The sequence below is a fragment of the Aegilops tauschii genome, chromosome 3 (genome assembly GCF_002575655.3).
Source record: "Aegilops tauschii subsp. strangulata cultivar AL8/78 chromosome 3, Aet v6.0, whole genome shotgun sequence".
Classification (NCBI taxonomy): Eukaryota; Viridiplantae; Streptophyta; class Magnoliopsida; order Poales; family Poaceae; genus Aegilops; species Aegilops tauschii.
The window spans coordinates 453,080,160-453,094,579 of record NC_053037.3 but is presented as its reverse complement, the minus strand read 5'-3'; the positions used below and the strand labels follow the sequence as shown (position 1 = coordinate 453,094,579).

At 44.8% G+C, this 14,420-nt stretch overlaps 1 long non-coding RNA gene across 1 annotated transcript; it reads left to right on the top strand.

Moving 5' to 3' along the window:
* The first annotated feature begins 6,374 nt into the window (after positions 1–6,374).
* Positions 6,375–9,742, top strand: LOC141042461 (uncharacterized). The gene is made up of 2 exons (XR_012205313.1): positions 6,375–6,647; positions 7,801–9,742. It is a non-coding gene; the product is annotated as an uncharacterized lncRNA (long non-coding RNA).
* The last annotated feature ends 4,678 nt before the right edge of the window (positions 9,743–14,420 follow it).

Sequence of the window (14,420 nt, the reverse complement as noted above, 5' to 3'; positions counted from 1 at the left end):
TAACCCTAACCCTAGCCCCGAGCCGCCGCCGCCACCGCTGCGAGCCGCCGCCACCGCTGCCCGCCGCCGCCGCCGCCGATCGCCGCCGCCCCGGCGGAGCCGACCGCCGCCGCCGCTGTTGACCCGCCGGAGGTAGTCACCGCCGCTGCCGCGGTTTTTGAGAGAAAACCGTCGGTTATTTTTTAGGAACCATTTTTTTTATTAGATCGGTTTTTTCCCGGTTTAGTCTATTTAGCGGACGTTTGTCCGTACGTTCGTTTTAACGAACGGTTTTCGTCGTTTAACCGCAGACAGCGAACGTTCGTTCGTTAGCCTGTTCGTCAGTTTTTCTTTTTCTCGGATTTTCCGCGATTATTTTCGATCGCGATTTCCGATCTGTTTTTCGTTTCAGTTTATCTTTTCGCTCGTTTATCGGAATCAGGCGATTCAAGCGCCTAGAGTTTCATCTCCAAACCCTCTTTCTGTTTAACCAACTTGAACAAGATTTTGGTACTGTAAAATTTAACTTAGGTCCAGATTAGTAAACGAAGCTTGTTTCGTTCGCCATTTGAGTTTCGTTGCTTCGTTCAATTTGATTCTTTTTCCAAAACGGAGTTCTTAAGTTGAACTTTCTGGTTAGATCTCTTATTTTGAGTTTTATCCGTACACCCTTGCTTGATTGCTTATGTATGTATTGTTTGTTTGTGATAGAGTACCCGGAGTGCGAAGCGTGCTACTACGAGTCTCTAGGTTTCATGGATCATCAGCAAGGCAAGTAACACTTTGATCATACCTCTTTACCACCCAGTTTTATTGCATTAGATCAATCCTCAAACTATTGCATGATTAGGATCTGATTAAAATGTGGGTTTTGGGAAGTAGTTGAGGTAGTACCTATTGCCCTGTTTATATCAAACCATTGGGAGTTACTTCTACGTTTGCTTATATTGCTATGATATGCCCGTAGACGTGGATTGGGTTTGAGAGATTTCCATGAAAGATGTGAGATTGTTAATTAATGGTTCAACTTAAGGTGGCTACTTTAATCAACATCTGGGTGGATTGAGGCACCTGGAGAACCCAGTGTTGCCTGTATTTTTGGATATCCCGGAGTACCCATGTGATCATCCTATGGACCGCCACCCAGACTCAAAGGGATCATGAGATTATTCATACTAGAAAATTTCGTGTGCAGCCACAAGCTATTATGGGCTCTAGCATAGTTGATTAAGTTGTGTGAACTCTTACAGTGGTAGACTAGCAGATGTAGGGGATGTAGGTGTACCGGTCTACCCATCGTAAGGTGCTAATGCTTCTGAAAGACTGTGTCTCGGTCATCCGTTTCTCAAACACCATGTAGTGCGAGAAATCAAGCGGAGGCGATCGAGTCTTGTGGGGAAAAGTGCACAAACCTCTGCAGAGTGTACAATCTAATCATGGTTAGCCGTGTCCCCGGTTATGGACATCTTGAGTATCTAGTTCTTGGATTATCATATGAATCTCATCATCATGTTACTTAATTTAATTCGATTGGGTTAATCACGTTCTTAATTGGGATTGAGTTGGAGGTACCTTCTCAATGTTTGACAACCACCATGATAGTTAAATAAAATTTATTCCTTTGTGGTAGGGAAAATTTGGCTTTTCGCAAAACTGTAACCATAGAGCTTTCCACCAGCCAAATATGCATGTAGTGATAGCAACATTCTATTCATTACTCTCTATGTGTTACATTGCCAGCATATTCCATGTGCTGACCCGTTTTCGGGCTGCAACGTATCATGTTGCAGACTTTTCAAACGACGAGTAAGGTGCCATAGGTCGTGGTCTTATACTCAGTGATGCCGTTGGAGTTGATGGACTCGCTTTATCTTCCAAGCCTTCCGCTGTTATCGTTTTTAGATGGCCTTAAGCCGTATTTATTGTATTAAGTTCTCTTTTGAGACATTCAATGTAATAAGTGTGTGATTGCTACTCTGTTATAAATCCTTCAAGTACTGTGCGTGTCAGCATTACCGATCCAGGGATGACACTGATGCACAGAGACTAGACTGTTTAAGGTCTGGTCGCTACACCCACACTGCCTTCTTGATACTAATGCATGTATGATAGGATCTGATGTAAGTCTTGCTGAGTACCTTTGTACTCACGTTGCTTTATTTATGTTTTTGCAGCGGAGACTTCGGTCTTATTAGTTTACGTGGACTTCGACAAGTAGCTTGTACCTCAGCTACGATCTTGATCGGATGTTGTAGATAGTGAGGCTCTTCATTCTTTTCCATTTGTAGTTGTCTGTACTCAGACATGTAATGCTTCTTCTTGTTGCTTGTATGCTCTGAATGTTGGGTCATGAGACCCTTGTTTGTAATACTTGGCTCCTCGGAGCCTAATGAATAAATACTCTGAGTCGTAGAGTCTTGTTGTGATGCCATGTTGTATTTGCACATATCGAGCATATTGTGTGTATGATTGAAATGCTTGGTATGTGTGGTATCCGACATTCTAGAGGTTTATCCTTGGTAGCCTCTCTTATGTGGAAATGTAGGTCTAGTGCTTCCACTGAGCCTTGGTAGTCCGCTACAGCCCGGTTTACCGGAGTCCTGCTAGCCCAGCACTACTGCTCCGGAACACTTAGACTGGCCGGCATGTGATTCACATCGTTCCTGTGTTTGTCCCTTCGAGAAAATGTCATGCGGTGACACCGGAGTCCTGCCTAGCCTGCTACCGCCCGGGTTCCTGGAGTCCTGTTAGCCCAGTTGCTACAGCCCGGATTCACACGCTGCTGACCGACATGCTCGATGTTGTTTCATGTATGCATGTCCCTGTAAGTTAGCGCCACCTTGGGTTTACGACTAGTCATGTCGGCCCGGGTTCTCTGTCATATGGATGCTAGCGACACTATCATATACGTGAGCCAAAAGGCGCAAACGGTCCCGGCCATGGTAAGGCGACACCCGTGGGAATACCGTGCGTGAGGCCGCAAAGTGATATGAGGTGTTACAGGCTAGATCGATGTGACTTGGAATCGGGGTCCTGACAGCTTTAAAATTCTTTGTGGTTGTCATTCTGTTCCTATGGATTCAACATGTGAGCGAATACTCGCAATCATCAATTAACCCTTGGAAATTTTCTTTCCGGCTCCGACATCGCTCCGGTTATGAGCTGGTTCTTGCCCCATCAAGATTTGATCAGGTGCGCCTCTAAGTCTATTCAACTTACTCATCTTTTGATCAGAGCCTCTGCTTCTGATCCTTCGACTTGAAATCATAACTCCTTTGTACTCAAGCATCGAATTATTCAGATGTTTCTATAATCCAATGCCTTTGCATTCTTTCCTTCTTCTGATTGAGTATTGATACTCACATCAGATCCATTAAGGACCGCTGAATCCTTTGTTGGATTATTATTCGGCAGTTTCCTTCATATTCAAAATTTTGTGCGCTCTTCCCCTGATACATATTGACTTTGGTAAATTGTATTCTCTGCTTTGTCAACCATGCTCTGCTTCCGAGCTTGAGTTAATTACCTCTGAAGTTTTTGCAAATGTTCCTTAGATGCCGCGACGGGTTGAACTAATGCTTTCCCTAATTTGTGTGAACCCAGAAATTTCTATGGGCCATACTCTACTGGTGTTACGCCGGATAAAAATTTCTAACTACAACTTCGTCAAAAGCAAGAAGTAAATGAGAGATTATGCATTGAAGAAGTGGGAGCCAACCTTGAACTTTGTGTTCATGCCCATAGACACGATGTAGATCTTATCATGGGAGCTTCTCTTATAATCAAATGGTCCCTTGGTTTAAGCTCATCTTGCCTCTGTAAATTGATTCTTTGCAAACGTGGTCCCGACCGTGATTGTTCTTCTTTGATCCCATGCCGCGGGCAAGTTAAAGCACTTGTTCTACAAATCAATATGCTTGTCCAACCCCTATACTGAACTATCTCGAGTATTACCCCATACTGTCTCGAGGATATCATCCTATTGTACTACGCCCTATGAACTTTTCGATGGAGTGGTATTTTCCCCTGTCATAGTAACTCCACGGCATCTGGGTTGTCGTCAACCGAGACCACCGAACAATGAATCGATTCCGCTCGGTGATACAACACTCCTAGTACTTTGTTGCTGGGGAGTTAGATACCACCTCACGTCATTCCTAGCCTGTTTGGCTATATCACTAGCGTGCGAGTTTTAACTGTGCTACCTGGTCCTTATGCCTGGAGCAACTTCCGACGACAAGCAAAGCTTGCGTCGATCTTCTGCATCCTATCATTTCACCTCGAACAAGAAGTTTGATTTCGAGCTTGTGTCGTACCCGTGGTTGCAATAACCTTTCGCTTCATCATTCCTTTGACTTGATGTCATCGTCGATCGATTACATCTTCATGAAATCTCATGACAAAGGTGTCGTGATCATCATCAACATTCTGAGCTCTTCCAGGATATCAATTGAATTCGTGATGAGAAATACCCTCCTTGCCCCTCGATGATTTGTGTTATCGTCGACAACATTCTTGCTTTTCCCCCTACACAAACTTGTTCATGTAATTTTGGAAATACATCCTTTCGACATGCCAATGGATTGCAGCTGAACCCATCGGCCACATCCTCATCCTTTTCCTGATAAAATTGCATGAGATGTTCTAAAAATTCCCGATGGATCAAGTCTGACCTTTCCATGATGACCATGTCAACACTATCCCGAAGCATGTGTGTGGTACTCCGATCATCAACAAGAACATTGGGAGCGCAATGCTAACTGTTCTTGATCAATTATCCAAACACCGTTGTATGGGTAAACCTCATAAATTCCTTGCCCCTTTGTCTAAATGGTTTAATACTTGGAGCCCTATCATGCTCTCCCTTTCCTTGGGAAAGTTATACCCTAATACTTGGGAATAAACACCTTTCCTTTCCATTGGTCTAATTATCATAATAATCACATTTTCCTTTCCATTGTTTTGTTTCACCTTTCTTGTAATCTAACTTGTCTGAGCAGTGATAATTCCATCCTTATGTAAACACCTCGGTGTACAAACTCTGTCAGTAAGACCCTGTTACTATTGTTGATGACATTCCGGTAACCACCGATGGACGAGAACTTTGCCTATTGGTCCGCTTCGTCTTACGAGCAGGAAAATGGTTCTCTTCGTCCCACGCCCTTGGTACCAAACTTTGTTGCCAACATAACTGACAGGCTATCCTCTGACCTGCCTTGCTATCATGACCGTTCAAGATGTTAGCGCCTTCCTGCTTTTAACCCACAAGGTGGGCCCATAACCCACAGTTCCACAAGATCGAAACCTGACTCTCATGTACACCCTTGTTTCTAAGGTTATCTCACGCTTGGATTCATATGAAAATCCCGAGGCGCCTTCCGAGAGGCGATCTATTTTGGTATCAGAGGCAATACTTATTCACATTGCTCTGAACCCCTTTCACCCCTTGTTTCAGGCAACAAACGATTGTCTACCAGGTTGAAGCTTCTTATTGCACCTCCTAACCTTGCTCTCGATGACTTTCTTGAATTCCAACTCGAGAGATGCCTCTATGCCATGTTCACTGAGATAGCCCCCAGTTGCATATCTTGTGTTGAGCCCCGTCCTTCCCGAGTTTTCCCCCTTTACTCCACCCCTTAAATCTCGGGACGAGATTTCTTGTAGTGGAGGAGATTTGTAACACCCCGGTAGCTCAACTACAGTAACCTCACACTAATGGTGCCATGTCATCAAGTTTGACTAAGCCACATTGCTACTGGAGAAAAATCAAATCCAAATTCCTTTTGAAATACAAGCCAAATTCTTATTTCTTTAATCTGTCAAATAAAAATGTTCGATGGGTTGTAAGTATTCGCCAAGTAATTGTCATGAAGAAATCAACTCAAATTGGATTTCTATTTTGGCCATGGCAATATTTTGGTGGACCAACAACATTTAATTTGGTCGTTTAAATTCCAACATATATTCTTACTTTTCCCGAACCACAAGAAACTTTGTGTGTGGCCCTATGCTATCGTACTATATTTATGTGCCATGTTTCATCTATAAAAAAATTCGTTTGCTCACTCAAATAAATACCAAGCTGTAGCTAGAAATAGAAAACAACGGTGAAAGTTTAAAACAGAAAAGATAATAGGAAACTAAAAGGCCCCCCACTGTGAACTGGGCCGTAAGGCCACAGTGCAAGGCCCAGCCCAGTCCCCCTCATCCTTTTCCTCTGTACACTGGGGGATGGCGTAGCAGCCATCCACCCCGCCATGGCCGCCGATGCCGCCGCTGTCGTTCATCCCGCGGTCGAGGGGATGGATAAGAGCACCCCAAGCCCCTCCTCTCTCTCCCTGTGAAACCCTAGCCCCATTTCCTCCCCCCCCCCCCCCCCCCCCCCCCGCTCGATCCCCTTGCTACAGCCACCGCACGCACCATCGTCGCCATGGACGCCGCCAGTCACGCGGCCACCGAGGTCCCCGACGGCTAGGACCTACTCCAGGAGCTCCGTTGTGTTCGTCATCGTCCTCTACGCTGCCGGATCGAGGCCGGGAGGCCCCCACGTCGACGCACGCATCAAGCTCCTCGACGCCGTCTTCAACCTCTGCCCCGCCGGACCTCGCCGCTCAATTCGCCGCCTCCGGTGCTCCCCCGACCTCACTGACCTCTCCAGCCGCACCAATGTGAGCTCCTACATCGATTCCCCCTTTCCCACCGTCGAATCCGTCGCCGTAGTTGTCGTACGTCACCGCGGCCGAACCCACCGGAGCTCGCGCTCACCGCAGCCTGCGCCCCTGCCCAGCCTGCGCCCCGGGGCTCCGCTGCCGCGCTTTGTGCACGCGCGCGCGGCCGCCTGTTCGTGCTGGCCGCGAGCCCGCCCGCGCCCGCCTGCACGCAGCCTCGCCCCGCTCGCCTTTCTCCCGTTGCTGCCGCCTCCCGTACTGCTCTCTGCTGCTGCTCCGCCGCTAGCCCGCGCCGCTGCCGCGCCCACCTCTGCCCATCGCTACCCTCCGCACCTACCTCTCGCTCGGCCGGCCGGTCGCCCGCACGACCTCTGGCCGTGGCCGCCGCGCGCCTCTGTGCCGCGTACGAGCCCAGCCGCTGGAGCACGGGTGTTCCCCTGCCAGGTGGGGCCGGCCCAATGAAATTAGGGGCCTAATTATGTTTAACACTAACCCCCTAATTGTTTGTTTAATTAATTAGTTAGTCTAGACCCTATGACATGTGGCCCCTGCTGTAAATTAACATGATAAAAAAGGATGCCTAAGTCAATGACACACGGGACCCACGTGCACTGTTCACTTTTGACCAGTCAAATGCTGACTGGGATAACCCAGCCAATGACATGCGGGTCCCCTGGGTCCTTTGACTAGTCAACGGTCTTAGTTGACAGCTGACTAGGCAGTCAACTGGACCCCACCTGTCAGCCACTGGTGCACTTCTGTGTACCCTGTGCTGTGTGCACTTAGCGTTTTAATCATTATTTTCGAATTAATAACAATTTCAGAATATTGTTTAACTCTTTGAAAAATCATATAAAATAAACCGTAACTCGGATGAAAACGTTTTCTACATGAAAGTTGCTCAGAAAATGTGACGAATCCGAATACGCGGTCCGTTAGTCCGCCACACATCCCTAGCATAGCGAACATCGAACCTTTCCCCTTCGGTTCGTCTGTCCGAAAATGCCAAACTTCGGGAAAGCATTCCCGGATGTTATCCCCTTCGCCGGTAACGTGTAGCACCGCGTTAGAACACGTCTAGCTCTGCCTGTTGTCCTGTTATGCACTTGCTTGCTATGTATTTATTGCTTCTCCCCCCTCTTCTCTTCGGTAGACCCCGAGACCGCTGCCGATGTCCCTGTGATCAACTACGTCGACGACGAGCCTTCTTCCTTTTCAGCAGAGCTTCCAGGCAAGCCCCCCCCTTTGATCATCCCGATATCGCCCATTCCTTTCTCACATGCTTGCATTAGATTTTGCTACTGTTATTGTTTGCTCCTATTCTGATGCATAGCCTGCTCTTGTAACCTGCTCATTGTACCTTACCTACTTATCCTAAACTGCTTAGCATAGGTTGGTTAGTGATCCATCAGTGACCCCCACCTTGTCCTTGTTCCCCTGCTTTATCATCGACGACTCGATCAACGTGATCGACGACCAGAGCCCGACACCTCACATCACATCACCCCCTTTTGTTGCTCTACTCTGCAGAGTTACCATCGAGTGCCGAGGGTGGAACCTCATACATCACTCCCGATGAGATCTCTGTAGTGTAGCTATTCGGTCGTGGTCATCGAGGGTGATTTCCTCCTTAACCACTTCCGATACAACTCTGTCGTGCAACCCCTCAAGTGTGAACCTCGAGGGTGGATCCTCTTACGTTCACCTTGATGATTACATCGAGTGGAATTCACCGGGGGTGATTCCTCGGGTTTTCCCCTTGATGTTTGGACACACGGATACTTGGACTTCACAACTGTTACTTGGAAAGGCAGGTCGACCCTGAGGGGTACCCGCGAGTGATGTGGAGACGGGTTGACCTGGAGGGTGTCCGCGAGATAATTACGAGGCGTGGCCGGGCATTTCTAGCCCTTGCCGCAAGTCCTCGAGACGGGGCGACGGGGTCACATCTTTCGTGAGTCTCTACTTGTTACCGCACGTTCCTAATCCACTACGATTTGGATATTTGATCCGAGGGGCCTCTGGCCTGATAGCACTAACCATCACGTGGGCATAGTATGGGCGTTCTGCGTCGTATGCATCAGCCGAAGCTTAATAGACGTCAGCGACTGAGCGGCGCGCGCCGAGTTGGACTGGTAAGCACCTGCCTTTTTGATGGAGGTAGCTAGGTCTTCTCACCGGCCGCGTACGCAACGTACAGGAGTTCCCGGGGCGATGGCGCATGACCCCTGGGGGCATAGGTTTAGTTCGGCGTGCTGACCTCTCTATTAAGCCTAGGTCGGGTTGCGGCGTATTGTTTGGCTGAGGCTGGGCATGACCCAGGAAAGTGTGTCCGGCCGGAGTTAATCGAGCGTGGTGGGTAAGTTGGTGCGCCCCTGCAAGGAAGAAAACATCTATCGATAGCCTGTCCTACGGTAACGGACACTTGGAGTTGTATCCCGATCGATACAACTAGAACTGGATACTTGAGGTGATAACTGGATAGTATGGCTCTGGGATTGCTTTCTCGCAGGGAGTCGAGAAAGGATCTCTGGCCGAGGTTGATAACACTACTACTACTTTACTTTATGCTACTCTTATCTCTTCTGATTTTGCAAGATGCTTGGAGCTGCTTGAAGATGCTAGTCTTCGATAGGCTAGGCTTTCCCCTTCTCTTCTGGCATTCTGCAGTCCACTCCACAGATATAGCCCATTTCATTGGTACTTATGCATAAGTAGTGTAGATCCTTCCTTGCGAGTACTTTGGATGAGTACTCACGGTTGCTTTGCTACCCCTTTCCTCCCTTCTTTCTTCTTTCTGGTTGTTGCAACCAGATGGTGGAGCCCAGGATCCAGACGCCACCTTCGACGACGACTACTACTACTACGTGGAGGCCGACGACGACCAGGAGTAGTTAGGAGGCTCCCAGGCAGGAGGCCTTGCCTTTTCGATCGTTGTTGCTTTTGTGCTAGCCTTCTTAAGGCAAACTTGTCTAACTTATGTCTGTACTCAGATATTGTTGCTTCCGCTGACTCTTGTGTTTTCGAGCTTATGTATTCGAGCCCTCGAGTCCTCTGGCTTGTAATATAAAGCTTGTATTATTTTAATTTGTGTCTAGAGTTGTGTTGTGATATCTTCCCGTGAGTCCTTGATCTTGATCGTACACATTTGCGTGTATGATTAGTGTACGATTGAATCGAGGGCGTCACATATTAGAACACCCAAACCCTCTGAGCAAATTAAAGTTGAACCTAGTATTGCTATGGTTAAAGATCTCTTGGTTGATAATATTGATGGGCATGTTCTTTACTTCTGTGATGAAGCTGCTAGAATTGCTAAACCTGATACTAAAGATAAACATAGACATGTTGTTGGCATGCCTATTGTTTTGGTTAAAATAGGAGATCACTGTTATCATGGCTTATGTGATATGGGTGCTAGTGTCAGTGCAATACCTTATACCTTATATAAAGAAATTATGCATGATATTGCACCTACTGAGATAGAAGATATCGATGTTACTATTAAGCTTGCCAATAGAGATACTATCTCACCGGTTGGGATTGTTAGAGATGTCGAAGTCTTGTGTGGGAAAATTAAATATCCTACCGATTTTCTTGTTCTTGCTTCCCCACAAGATAACTTTTGTCCCATTATATTTGGTAGACCCTTTTTGAATACTGTTAATGCTAAGATAGACTGCAAAAAGGATATTGTTTCTGTTGGTTTAGGGCATATGTCTCATGATTTTAGTTTTGCTAAATTTCGTAGACAACCCCATGATAAAGAATTGCCTAGTAAAGATGAAATTATTGGTCTTGCTTCTACTGCCGTGCCTCCTAATGATCCTTTAGAAAAATATTTGTTAGACCATGAAAATGGTATGTTTATGAATGAAAGAAGGGAAATAGATGAAGTATTCTTTAAACAGGGACCTATTTTGAAACACAACTTACCTGTTTAAATTCTAGGGGGTCCTCCTCCACCCAAGGGTGATCCCGTGTTTGAGCTTAAACCATTACCTGATACCCTTAAATATTCTTATCTTGATGAAAAGAAGATATATCTTGTTATTATTTGTGCTAACCTTTCAGAGCAGGAAGAAGAGAAATTCTTGAAAACTCTGAAGAAGCACCATGCTGCTATTGGATATACTTTGGATGATCTTAAGGGCATTAGTCCCACTCTATGCCAGCACAAAATAAAATTGGAGAAAGACGCTAAACCGGTTGTTGATCACCAACGACGATTAAATCCTAAGATGAAAGAAGTGGTAAGAAATGAAATACTAAAGCTTCTGGAGGCAGGTATAATTTATCCCGTTGCTGATAGTCAGTGGGTAAGTCCTGTCCATTGTGTCCCTAAGAAGGGAGGTATTACTGGTGTTCCTAATGATAAAGATGAATTGATTCCACAAAGAATTGTTACATGTTATAGAATGGTAATTGATTTCCGCAAATTGAATAAAGCTACTAGAAAAGATCATTACCCTTTACCTTTTATCGATCAAATGCTAGAAAGATTAACCAAACATACACATTTTTGCTTTCTAGATGGTTATTCTGGTTTCTCTCAAATACCTGTGTCAAAAGAGGATAGAGAAAAGACCACTTTTACTTGCCTTCTCGGTACCATTGCTTATAGACGTATGCCTTTTGGTTTATGCAATGCACCTGCTACCTTCCAAAGATGTATGACTGCTATATTCTCTCACTTTTGTGAAAAGATTGTTGAGGTTTTCATGGATGATTTCTCCGTTTATGGAACTTCTTTTGATATTGCTTAAGCAACCTTGATCGAGTTTTGCAGAGATGTGAAGAAACTAATCTTGTCTTCAATTGGGAGAAGTGCCACTTTATGGTTAATGAAGGCATTGTCTTGGGACATAAAATTTCTGAAAGACGTATTGAAGTTCATAAAGCTAAAGTTGATGCTCTTGAAAAGATGTTGTGTCCTAAGGACATTAAAGGTATAAGAAGTTTCCTTGGTCATGCCGGTTTTTATAGGAGGTTCATTAAAGACTTCTCAAAAATTTCTAGGCCTATGACCAATCTCTTACAAAAAGATATTCCTTTTGTCTTTGATGATGATTGTCTAGAAGCATTTGAAATACTTAAGAAAGCCTTGATTTCTGTACCTATTGTTCAGCCACCTGATTAGAATTTACCCTTTGAAATTATGTGTGATGCTAGTGATTATGCTGTAGGTGCTGTTCTAGGACAAAGAGTTGATAAGAAATTAAATGTTATCCAATATGCTAGTAAAACTCTAGACATTGCCCAGAGAAATTATGCTACTACTGAAAAAGAATTTTTAGTAGTTGTATTTACTTGTGATAAGTTCAGACCTTACATAGTTGATTCTAAAGTAACTGTTCACACCGATCATGCTGCTATTAAATATCTTATGGAAAAGAAAGATGCTAAACCTAGACTTATTAGATGGGTTCTCCTACTACAAGAATTTGATTTGCATATTATTGATAGAAAGGGAGCTGAGAACCCCGTTGCGGGCAACTTATCTAGGTTAGAGAATGTTCTTGATGACCCACTACCTATTGATGATAGCTTTCCTAACGAACAATTAGCGGTTATAAATGCTTCTCGTACTGCTCCATGGTATGCTGATTATGCTAATTACATTGTTGCTAAATTTATACCACCTAGTTTCACATACCAGCAAAAGAAAAAGTTTTTCTATGATTTAAGACATTACTTCTGGGATGACCCACACCTTTATAAAGAATGAGTAGATGGTGTTATTTGACGTTGTGTACCTGAGCATGAACAGGAACAGATCCTACACAAGTGTCACTCCGAGGCTTATGGAGGACACCACGCTGGAGATAGAACTGCACATAAGGTATTGCAATCCGGTTTTTATTGGCCTACTCTCTTCAAAGATGCCCGTAAGTTTGTCTTGTCTTGTGGTGAATGTCAAAGAATTGGTAATATTAGTAGACGTCAAAAAATGCCTATGAACTATTCACTTGTTATTGAACCATTTGATGTTTGGGGCTTTGATTATATGGGACCGTTTCCTTCCTCTAATGGGTATACACATATTTTAGTTGCTGTTGATTATGTTACTAAGTGGGTAGAAGCTATTCCAACTAGTAGTGCTGATCATAGCACCTCTATTAAGATGCTTAAAGAAGTTATTTTTCCGAGGTTTGGAGTCCCTAGATACTTAATGACCGATGGTGGTTCACATTTTATTCATGGTGCTTTTCGTAAAATGCTTGCTAAGTATGACGTTAATCATAGAATTGCATCTCCATACCACCCACAATCTAGTGGCCAAGTAGAGCTGAGTAATAGAGAGATCAAATTAATTTTGCAAAAGACTGTTAATAGATCTAGAAAGAATTGGTCCAAGAAACTTGATGATGCATTATGGGCCTATAGAACTGCATATAAAAATCCTATGGGTATGTCCCCGTATAAAATGGTTTATGGAAAAGCATGTCACTTACCTCTTGAACTAGAACATAAGGCATATTGTGCCATTAAAGAGCTCAATTATGATTTCAAACTTGCTGGTGAGAAGAGACTATTTGACATTAGCTCACTTGATGAGTGGAGAACCTAGGCTTATGAGAATGCCAAATTGTTTAAAGAAAAAGTTAAAAGGTGGCATGACAAAAGGATACAAAAGCGTGAGTTTAATGAAGGTGATTATGTTTTGTTATACAACTCTCGTTTAAGATTTTTTGCAGGAAAACTTCTCTCTAAATGGGAAGGTCCTTACGTTATCGAGGAGTTCTGTCGTTCCGGTGCCATAAAAATCAACAACTTCGAAGGCACAAATCCAAAGGTGGTGAACGGTCAAAGAATCAAACATTATATCTTAGGTAATCCCATAAATGTTGAAACTAATGTTATTGAAACCGTAACCCCAGAGGAATACATAAGGGACATTTTCCAGAATGTTTCAGACTCCGAAAAGGAATAGGAATGTGGTACGGTAAGTAAACCGACTCCAAAACAGTTCTAATAGCAATTTTTCTCTGTTTTGGAATATTTAAGAAAATAGGAAAATAAGAAGTAGTCCGGGAAGGACACGAGGCATCCACGAGGGTGGAGGGCGCGCCCTACCCCCTGGGCGCACCCCCCTACCTCGTGGGCACCTCGTGTGCTCTCCGGACTCCGTTTTCTTGCACGGTACTTCTTTTGGTCGGTAAAAATTCATTATATAATCTCTCGAAGGTTTTGACCACCGTACCACACAAATATCCTCTGTTTTTGTTTTGAGCTGTTTTTCTGACAGATCTAGATCACCATGACGTCTTCAAACTCCCCCAAGGACAAGTTTTTCAAGAAGGTCATCAACCCCTACCTCACGGAGGTGCTGCAACACCCTCAAACCATTGAGATGCGTGATGGGTTGCTGCACATCCGCGATGTCTAGGGACCAAGGAGGACTGGAAGCGTGGAGACAAGACTCGAAGCGATGGAGCAACAAGTTTTCAAGTGCCAGGGGATGGTGGAACGCGGACTCAACGCCAACCACATGATGATCGTGGAGTTCACCAACAACCACAAGCTGGATGCCAAGAACATTGGGGAGACCATCTTCAAGCTTCATGAGAAAATCGAGCATCTCCAAGCCCAGATCTATGACCTGCAAAACCAAAACTGTGAGTATGAATATATATTCAAGAGGATGAGTTTGGCTGCAGATTTGAGGATCCCGGAGACTCGATCATCCTTCTATGATGGTGAGCCTATGCCTTGGAAGATGGACGACCAGCCTACATCATCAACAACTCCATCATCACCACCTCCGAAGGA